The sequence below is a fragment of the Carassius gibelio genome, chromosome A9 (genome assembly GCF_023724105.1).
Source record: "Carassius gibelio isolate Cgi1373 ecotype wild population from Czech Republic chromosome A9, carGib1.2-hapl.c, whole genome shotgun sequence".
In the NCBI taxonomy this organism is placed as follows: Eukaryota; Metazoa; Chordata; class Actinopteri; order Cypriniformes; family Cyprinidae; genus Carassius; species Carassius gibelio.
The window spans coordinates 25,183,300-25,194,072 of record NC_068379.1 but is presented as its reverse complement, the minus strand read 5'-3'; the positions used below and the strand labels follow the sequence as shown (position 1 = coordinate 25,194,072).

Genomic DNA, 10,773 nt, shown 5'->3' with positions numbered 1-10,773 from the left:
AAAAACCCTTAAACTGAAGTTCCTGAATGACATCATCCACAGGAAGTGACATCATGAGTCAGTAAGTATCACCAGTGGATTTAGTAAATTCATGAATGTTTTGTGTTGTTAGTTGGTTTGTCCACAACATCCACCCTTTTTGATCAAACGATACAAATTAGTTTGATTATCTATCAACATTTTAAAAGATGGTTAAAATATGTAGATCAGTCATTCACTGAGAAATTACCAATGTTTGCTCTTTATGGATATGCTGCTTGTTGTCTTACTATTGGGTAAATATTGATGGTAATATATTGCTGATGACTGAGGTTGATTTGTTTCTCTGTCAGATGCTGATGTGAGTCCCGGTGTGTTTGAGCAGCTCATGTTTTCATCAGAACAGTAAGTGTGTTCACTTCTCAACTCTGTTGACTTCACAAGTGGTCCATCGCTGCAAAAATGAAGCTCTTTCTCTGTATTTTTGTCTTAGTTGTTTAGACATTTCAAGGTCAACATTTGTGCATATTTCTACTTAGTTTTATTTTATGAAAAAAAAATAAGTTCTTCCTATTGTTTGTCTTGTTTACTGTGTAAATATAAAAAAAAATTTTTTTTTAAATAACTTAAAATAAATTACTTAAGATAGATTATTAAGTCTTGTTTTCTGAACAGTCATCAAAATTAAGTGAGTTTTTGCTTAAACATGAATAAAACATCGACCAATCAAATACTTAAATAGTTTTTTACTTTGAATTAAGTTTATTTTTTCAGAAAAAATGCCTTTCAAATCTTGATTTAAAAAAAAAAAAACATTAAGATATTTGTACTGAAAAATTACACAAAAACACCATGTACAAAAATCACCATTTCTGTTTTTCCAATGCAGTCAGTTGGTGAATGACACTTGGCAGGCTTGTTTTGCTTCTCGATTATTAAAAAGAAACCCCTATATCCTCATGACAGGCCTGACTCATTCCTGCTACAGAACAACAGAATCAGCATTTTCTGTTCTTACCTACAGTAAATCAGACACCAGAATTCAAACACTGTCAGATGCACAGATGCGGTTCTATGATGTTCTCATCATGATAAAGATCCGTGCATCAGTTTCTGTCTGATTCAGGGACAGACTTGAGCACTTTTCTTGGAAAACGCGAATGCAGAGAATGCTTCTGTTTTTGTCAAGCCTTATGTAAGCTTCAAAATGCAGCAAAGCACGACTTTTAATGTGGGACGCTGAATTCTGCAGGTTTTAAAATAGTGACCATTTCCCTTCTGGCCAATTTACAGCAGCTGCAGCTCCTGTGAGGGTCATGGAGACACACGGCTCATTACTGCCAGTTATTACTGGGTGACAATGCAATGAATGTACAATAGTGTTCCAAAAAATAAGATAAAAATAAATCAGATACATTTTGAATATATATTAATATATTTGTTTGTTGATACTTCTATTAGCACACACTCATGCATGTATATATGAGTGAGGAGGGGCTTTAACTTTCGTATTTGCTTTAGCTGGAAAAAGCTGGGCCTGACCACTGAATTTAATGTTTGTCGAACTTCAGGTCGGCATCAAAAATTATCCCAGATTCTTCACTTACAGTAGGTGTAATTTTTTTGACTGAAAATGCCCCAAGAGACCACTGTATTTGTCAATCTGTGGTTTAGAGCCAACTAGGATAATCTTGGTCTTATTTCCGTTCAAATTTAAGGAAATTCTCGTCCATCCATTCTTTAATATCCTTCAAACATGCTAGCAGAGAAAGGACAGATTCACTACCAGAATCTAATGGTAAGCAGAGCTGGGTATCATCTGCTTAGATGTGATAAGAGATGTTATGGCGCTCAAAAATTGAGCACAATGGAAGCATATAAAGAGAAAATAAAACTGGACCTAGAATCGAACCCTGTGGCACCCCACAGGTGATTGACATTGGGGATGATGAAAATTCTCCAATTTCTACAGATATGCTACTTTTTGATAGATAAGACTCAAACCAATCTAAAGCAGCATCACAAATGCCTGCTTCATAATTTAATATTTTTAACAGATTGCTGTGGTCCACCGTGTCAAACGCTGCGCTTAAATCCAACAGAACAAGGACTGCACAATTTCCAGAGTCAACTGATAACAAAATATCATTAGTCACTCTTAGAGCAGAGTGCTGTACTGTGCTTAGCTTTAAAAGCAGATTGAAAAGCATCTAAGATGTTGTTAGAAGTTGAATGTGGTGTACTGTAAGTTTGAGTAACACCACTTTTTCCATAACTTTCAACAACAAAGGCAACTTCGAAATAGGTCTATAATTGTGGAGTTCAGAGGAGTCTAGGTTTGTTTTTTGTTGTTTTAGCAAGGGGTGAACCACAGCATGTTTTAAACAAGATGAAACAGTGTTGCTATAAAAAGAGGCATTTATAATGGAAAGTATGCTAGATAAAACAACATCCAATACCTCCTTAAATAGAATAGCAGGGATCTGTAATCTGTAAATTATGACATCTTTTGGGTAAAAGTGATAGAATTTGGGATCGTATGCCAACAATCTTGTCTCTGAAGAAGCTACAACTTCTCACACAGAACTACACTTGGAACTAAACTAGATACAGTTGGAGGATTTAACACAGAATTTAAAGTCGATGATATATGTATATGTATTTATTTATTTATTTTATTTTTTTTTTTTGCAGTCAAACTGGAAAAATAATTAGCCCTTGACAAAGAAACTGCTTTCCTGATATTAGGACAGACTAGCTTGCAGTCTAGCCTAAGTTGGAAGGAAATTAGCAATTTATCCCGTTTCCATTTTCTTTCTGCCCTTCTACAATTTTTTTCTTAAAGCTTTAATGTCTTCATTTAGCCAGGGCTGCTTATTTTGTTTGGTTTTCTTACCTACATTAGCCATATTTTTTTTTTCTTCCGAACAGGAAGAATTGAAATTAGAAACAATATCCTCCACATCCAAGCATTGTGATATCAGAGTAGTACTATCTGCTGCAGAATCTAGAAACAGCTCTTTAAAATGCAAAGCAGTAGATTAATTTAAGGGGCGAGCAAGAAAAGTAGAAGGCTGGTATACAGAACTGCAAGACATAATATCATCAAACACAACAGGCCAATGATTGGACAAACCAGACTCTCATACATCGGTGTCTTTTGATGGAGAAGCTTGAGTATAGCACACGATCAAGTGTGTGTCCTCGCTTGTTATAGGGTAAGAAACCAATTGTTTGAGATTAAAAGAGTGATGTGCAAACTCTTTTACAAGAGGCTTTGAAGGACAACACAGATGTATATTAAAATCAGCAACATTCAAGAGTTCTTCACTTCTTATCAGATAAAAATTCATAGAAATATTTTAAGAAGTCACTTTTTGATTTTGGTGGTCTATACACCAATGCAATGAGCGGATGACATAGAGATTCAACATTACATAACATAGCCTCAAAACTGTCATAGCTGTCTACTGGTAAGAGCCTATACTTAAACATGTTTTTAAAAATGACAGCAAATCCACCAACCTTACTAACTTTCTAGGGCAGCTGAAAAAGCCACAGTTTGTGGGAGAAAGTTCTGAAAAGGGCCTTAAATCATTTTCAGTGAGCCAAGTTTCAGTAATAAACAAATCCAGGTTATTTAATGAAAAAAGTCATTTAATAAATTTGTTTTGTTTAGTACTGATCTTACATTTATCGGGTCATGATTTTATAGAGTTTTTTTGTCTTGTATGTAGACACCTTGGATAGAGACCAGTTTTGCCAGATTGAAAATGTCGAAGTATCGTACCAGAAGTTCAAAATTATCGTATTTGAAAAAAATTTTTTTTATCATACACGAGTCAAAACAACCAACAACATTTTGACACGACCTGCAAATAACCACAATAGATAACAAGGCGTATTGTTGGACAAAAGCAGTGAGTGTCTGTAATGAGCCGATTTCGTATAAGAGTAAAGAAGCCCTATGACTGCAACTACCATCATTTACATTTTCATAAAATTCTGAAATTATCGAACATTACGGGATTTTTTTAATTATTGATCGTACAGAGGTAAACATACATATACAATAATTATCGTAGAGTCTGGCAACACTGATAGAGACCAAAAATCATTTCTATTTGCGCCGTGCAAAACATCGATTATGTCTGATAATGGACCATATATTAGATATAGATCCTGGTGTAGTGATGATAGTTTTCAGTGATGAACGAAAGCCACGATGAACATACGTATGTGGTCGACGAATAATCCCCAGCTCATGTTAAATAAATATCAGGAGCCAGGCGAAATTGGTGTTTGTTAAAAACACAGATTCATTCAGAAACAAATCACTGCTGTGCTTCTCAGAGACGCACAACTGTTCAGCTGTGGCTTTATAGCTAATGTTTTTGTTGGGAAAATCCAAAAACAGACAATATTGTTTTTAAAATATAACACAATATTAACTTCTCATCTCATTGACTGAACTATTGTATAATATCACATTTGCACTCGTTTCTATTCAGGACTAAACGACACTCGTGATATAGATATCGCTGCTCATGTGATTTTTGCTTATCATGATATAAATAATAATAATAATAATAATAAATATTAACTCATACAGGGGCCTTTTTCACACCCTGGCAATACCCATCCGTGTTCGATTGTATTCATTTTCTATGTATGTCTGTGATTGTAATAAAAACAACTGGTTAATTCAAAAATGAAGAAAGCAAGTTTTTTAATTCGGACTAGCATAATAGCAAACTTCATATAAAGATGTGGCAGAAATAGAGTTATATGGTGCTAATCTAGCCACTGTCTTTATAAAAGAAGCATTTCGTCATTCATTCAACAGATTTGTTCAGAAACACTGACTGATTCAGGAATGAAACCTAACCGACTTTATGAGTGATTTGTTGATCTGATTCGCTCAAAACACTTTGATTCAAAATATTTAGCTATATTATTAAGGTAATTTTTAATTCCAGGTTATAGTGAAGTTTCTAGCATTAGGAATCTTGCTGCTGTTCTTGCTTTGCCAGATGCAATTTTTCTCATTCCGGTCATGAATAGAGCGTCCCTGATGAAATATGTATGAACATTTTCTGTGGACTCTGGCAAAAGCAATTTAATTTGTTTTCTGTGAAGAGCCGTACAAATTATTGGACCTTGAGAGAAAATGACGCAGCATGGTGTGGATGCAATAAAACAATCTGAGAAGATTCACACTACATGTTTGTCTGTCCTCAACTCAATGTCCACACAATCTCTTGATACCCATAATCCACCAGGATAAATGAACTTTAGGCATCAGAAGAGATGTTGTCTAGGATGGTGTGATGTTTGCTCTCCTGAAACACCCTTTATTAAATAATTAAACATGGGTTCTATTGTCCAGGGGAAGGGGGTCGGAAAAGTGTACATAAATTAATAAACAAAAATCTTTAATTAAAAATGTATAATAACAATTAATAATAAAATGAATACAAATATATGTACATTTAAAAATAAATAAATGTGATTTAAGTAAATAAATACTTAAAATAATAACGATTAATGAAATAAATATAAATGAAATACATTTTAATTGAAAATACCTAAGTAACTAAATAAAAAAAAGTTATTTACTAAATTAAAAATTAATACAATAAATAATTTAATAAACATTTGATTAAAAATAAATTACTAAAATAAGTATAAATAAAAAATAAATACAATTTGATATAAATGTATAACTGAATAAATGAATAAAAACATTTGATTTAAATTAATACATTTCTAAAATAAACAAATTAATAAAATAAATACATTGATAATTGAATAAATATAATATTGATTTAAATAATTACATTGTATTAAGTGATGAATTTAACAATTTGATTTAAATAAATAATACATCAATACACTGTAGTGAGAAGAAATGCAATGATATAATGTAATACCAACTAAATATTTTTCAAGTAATATTTTATGCATATTTATATTATATATTTTCCACATTTCATGAAAAATGTCATGTTCATGGATGACATTTTTATAAATGTTTATTTATAAAATTGCTTTTTAAATTTTAGGATGGGGTCCCTCACATGAGGCTGATTTATATTTGTGTGTCCCTGGAATCTGAAAGATTGAAAACCTTAATTTCAAGGAATAATTCACTCATAAATTAAAACTTCCATTGTTTACTCATGCTCATCTCGTCCCAATCGACTTCTGTTGTTGCATTAATGATATTTTTACACTTTTTTTTTTTTAATTGATAATCATGGTTACTATATGAACTGTTTGTTGAATGAAAAGAAATAATAATAATAAAGACATTAACAGCATGAAGGAATAATGACAGACCGAGCTTTTCCTTTAATTTCTTCATGTTTCCTCTGTTGTGAGGGTGTTTGTGGGTTTAATGCATCATGCAGAGCGTCTCCTCATCGTGATTCTGAACAGAAGCGATCAGCACTTGCTCATTGATTACGAGGTTGAATCCTGTCAGACGCCGATCGTCTGTCACTGCACCAGCGAGGCACGTCTTTAGACCTTCAGCTGCAGGTCATAATACACAACAAACATTAAAATATGAGGAACTGAAAATGCAGTAAAAACTGGGAACATTATTACAATGTAACATAGATGTTTCCACAAAAATATTGAGCAGCTCATCTGTTTTCATCATTGATAATAATCAGAAATGTTTCCTGAGCAGTAAATCATCATATTATTCTGATTTCTGAAGATCATGTGACACTGAAGACTGGAGGATGCTGAAAATACAGAAATTACACTTATATATATTTGCATAGAAAACAGCTGTTTTAAACTCTAATATGTCTACATTTATATTATTTTACAGTAGTTTTATCAAATTGAAGCAGCCTTTCTGAGCAGAAGAAAGGTATTTCTTATAACTTTTGACCGTGTGTATAATTCTTTGCAATAACATTTATATTTCCCATTTGACAGACGCTTTACATCTTGTTTCATGAAGTGCTTGAACAGAAACGAATAGTTTCTCTTCCGCATGCAGTCGTGCGGTTCTCTGGTGTGGACTTTCACTCCTCACAGCCGTTTCTTCTGCTGTAGATGTGAGGATCATCCCTCGTGAGCCTTCAGCAGACCAACACTCATTAGTGAACACTAAAATGACTGATGAGGGGTTCTATAATTAACACACATCCACCGCTGAGTGAGAGAGAGAGAGAGAGAGAGAGAGAGAGAGAGAGTGTGTGTGTGTGAGAGAGAGAGAGAGAGAGAGAGAGAAGGAGAGTGATAAAGTGTGAGAGAGAGAGTGTGTGTGTGTGTGTGAGAGAGAGAGAGAGAGAGAGTGTGTGTGTGAGAGAGAGAGAGAAGGAGAGAGTGATAAAGTGTGAGGGAGGGAGAGAGTGTTTGTGTGTGTGTGTGTGTGTGTGTGTGAGTGAGAGAGAGAGAGAGAGAGAGGGAGAGAGAGAGAGAGAGAGAGACAGTGTGTGTGAGTGCGTGTGTGTGTGCGTGTGTGTGCGTGTGTGTGCGTGTGTGTGCGTGTGTGTCTGTGTGTGTGCGTGTGTGTGCGTGTGTGTGTGTGCGTGTGTGTGTGTGTGTGTGCGTGCGTGTGTTTGTGTGCGTGCGTGCGTTTGTGTGTGTGTGCGTTTGTGTGTGTGTGTGTTTGTGTGTGTGCGTGTGTGTGTGTGTGTGTGTGTGTGTGTGTGAAGCAGAAAGAGCTTGACATGGCTGTTTTCAAACCTAACCTCTAACGTTCCTCTCACCGGTGCAAACAAGAGCGAGCGAGAGCATCTAAATGCATGTCCAGCGTTTCTGTTTTGGGACTGTAACTGTCTGTGAGGAAAACCCTCCTCCACATCACCTGTTTCCGCAGGACTGTTGAACTCATTCAGAGGAATTAAATGGACAGATCGATGTGTTTTCATGTAAATCACTGCAGCGGACAGAATAACACAGTCCCCATCAGCCCTGAGCAGAAACACACAGCGGTTAAAAACATTTGATAACAGAATAAATCTAGATCCCTCTTAACATTCAGAGAGGTGCGAGCGACTGACCTCAGAAGAGACTGTTCTCATTCAGATACCTGCCAGACTCAGTTAGTCTGAGAAATTACTCTGTCTTTGCTGGAAATATCCTTGACATTTTCCCATACGGAGCAGAGTGATCTGAGACGCTTCTGCTTGCCTAAATGTGTGTGAAAATGAGAAACCGAAGGAACCACCTTTTATCTAACAGTAGATTTATGTGCTGTTAACTAAAGCTCTGATCTCATGATTCCTCTCAGAGTCGAGATGCAAATTCATGTAATGTTCACGGAGTCGAACAGAAGTAGAGAGATCTGATCGAACTTCACTCCTTCTTCTCTGTGCTGTTAAACCTCTTGTCAGATATTACAGATGACATTAACGAGAGAAACCTATGCCAGACGCTTCTGCTAAGGGCTCGAAGAATGTGTTTGTGTTTCTGCCTTAATAGAGCCATTCATTATTGATGGCTGAGCTGATGCATTTAACATTGCTTCTGACTTCACTGCTCTGTTTAGAAAGCAAAACCCCCTTGAAACATTCTAGCAAAGCCATCGTTTCATGGCACGACTAACTCTTATCTTTAAAAACAAAGGTAGACCGGATCCAAGGATTTTTGATTTTTGCAATTATTTATTTATGCTTGCTTTTATATACTTATTTTGTATTTCTTTATTGTTGTTTGCAAACATGACTGATGCATGACATGCATTTGTTTCCATATAAAACTCAATTAGACTCTCATTATTTGAGCCAAAACCCACGTCACAGTCATTCTAATATGACAAACAGAGTGTGTGATAAAAGCAGAAATCGTTGTGTTTTAGTCAGAATCTGTGTTTTTGAGCCTCGCGGCCTCCAGCACAGAACGAAACCCTCCATCGCAGCAGTCGTGCTTGAAATAAGGTCATTTTTATGTGTTTTACTTGCGTCACACACTAACACATCGAGCCGTCCGTCTCTTACGCTCAGGGCAGCTGTGCTTCCTCTTAATGAAATGTTCTTACAGAGATGTTTTCTGGGATTAGATGTGATGTTATTTGCAGCACATCATCTGTGTATGCTGTAATATCTCACCGTCCACATCATAACAGTTGATGTTTCCTGTTTAACTGTCATAAATGTTCCAGAAAGAAATGCATGAGTTGTGCATGGTAAAACGAGAAGCAGTAAAATGTGACCCTGGAGCACTAAAGCAGTCTGAAGTAGCACAGGTATATTTTAGCTATAGCCAAAAAAAACATTGTATGGGAAAAAATATCGAATTTTCTTTAATGGCAAACATCATTGGGAAATTGAGTAAAGATCATGTTGCATGAAGATATTTGTATATTTCCTACCGTAAAAATCTAAACTTAAATTTTGATTAGTAATATGCGTTGCTCAGAATGAATTTGGCCAATCTTAATAAACCATACCTTAATGGAAAGCTTATTTATTCAGCTTTCGGATGTTTGGATTTCGAAAAATGTACACTTTAGATTGGTTTTGTGGTCCAGGGTCACAAATGCTGATTCTTCAGAAAAGGCACAAAATAGCCTTTGTAGTATATGTAATAAAATATGCTGAAACTTCCAAATTCAGCTTTTTGAAAAAAATGTGCATTAAACACATGTATTAAATACAGAAACAATGAGATATATATATATATATATATATATATATATATATATAAATTAAATAGAAACTAAACATGTATGACCCTCTTAAACTCAGAACAGGTATTTTATAAATATGTATGGAAAAAAATGAGACAACTTGAAATTCTCAGTTTGGATTTACTGTTTATAGTTATGTGTTTGAGTGGAACGTAATTTTAGTATTATTCTGTAAACTACAGATAACATTTCTTTCGTTAAAATGTTGTTTAATGGCAAATGTTGTTTTATTTGTTTTTTGCATAAAGTGACAATTGATAAAATTGTTGCCAACAAAAAGATGCCATGTTTTCAGACATGTTTATATAAAATTTTAGACAACACAATTCCAATGTTTGAACTTCAGAAGAGTTCAGAAATCAAGTTTGCCAATTTTTGCCAATTATCATTTTCTGTAAAAATAATTATATATTTGTAATTTTTATTAGAATTATATATATATATATATATATATATATATATATATATATATATATATATATATATATATATATATATATATATATATATATATATAAATATAAATTTTATTTTTTATTTTTTTACCTGGTACTAGTTACTGTATAACTAGTACCAAGAAACTGTATAAAATGCATAAAATGTATATATTTAAAAAAAAAAAATTAGTTTGTTTGTTTTGGGGACATTATTCAGTGTGTGTCTTTGTGCTTTTCAGCGAGCAGCAGCACGTGATCTAATTATGAGTGAGACGACACCAGAATGATTTACGTTGTCATTCTTCCCAACGGAGAAACATGCAAAGCAGGGTAATAGAGGTTAGTTGTCCTGTCTGAGTGCGTCTTAACAGTAATTTATTTCCTAATGCCTTTGCTGCAGATGAGCAGAACGGCTCAAAGCTTCATATGTTTGTCTCAGAAGACGACTGACAGACTGAATCGTTCAGCACTCATTGGCTAAACCCGAGTTCAGACGGGGCATTTGTGAAGCAGGTCTATTTGAGATTGATGATTGGTTTCTCTACCCCAATCATACACAGGAGCAGAACACAATTCATTACACAAGAACATGTTGACTTCTCTGCATTTCTGCTACAGAAGATGAAGCTGTCTGGAGAAACCAATTAAACAGAAGCGTAAATAACAAGTTATAAACTGCAGGCGTGTTTATATCTCTTCCTG

The 10,773-nt window shown here is 34.6% G+C and overlaps 1 long non-coding RNA gene across 1 annotated transcript; it reads left to right on the top strand.

Moving 5' to 3' along the window:
* The first annotated feature begins 124 nt into the window (after positions 1-124).
* Positions 125-10,746, top strand: LOC128020250 (uncharacterized). Its single transcript, XR_008185313.1, has 3 exons — positions 125-384; positions 10,311-10,401; positions 10,472-10,746. It is a non-coding gene; the product is annotated as an uncharacterized LOC128020250 (long non-coding RNA).
* The last annotated feature ends 27 nt before the right edge of the window (positions 10,747-10,773 follow it).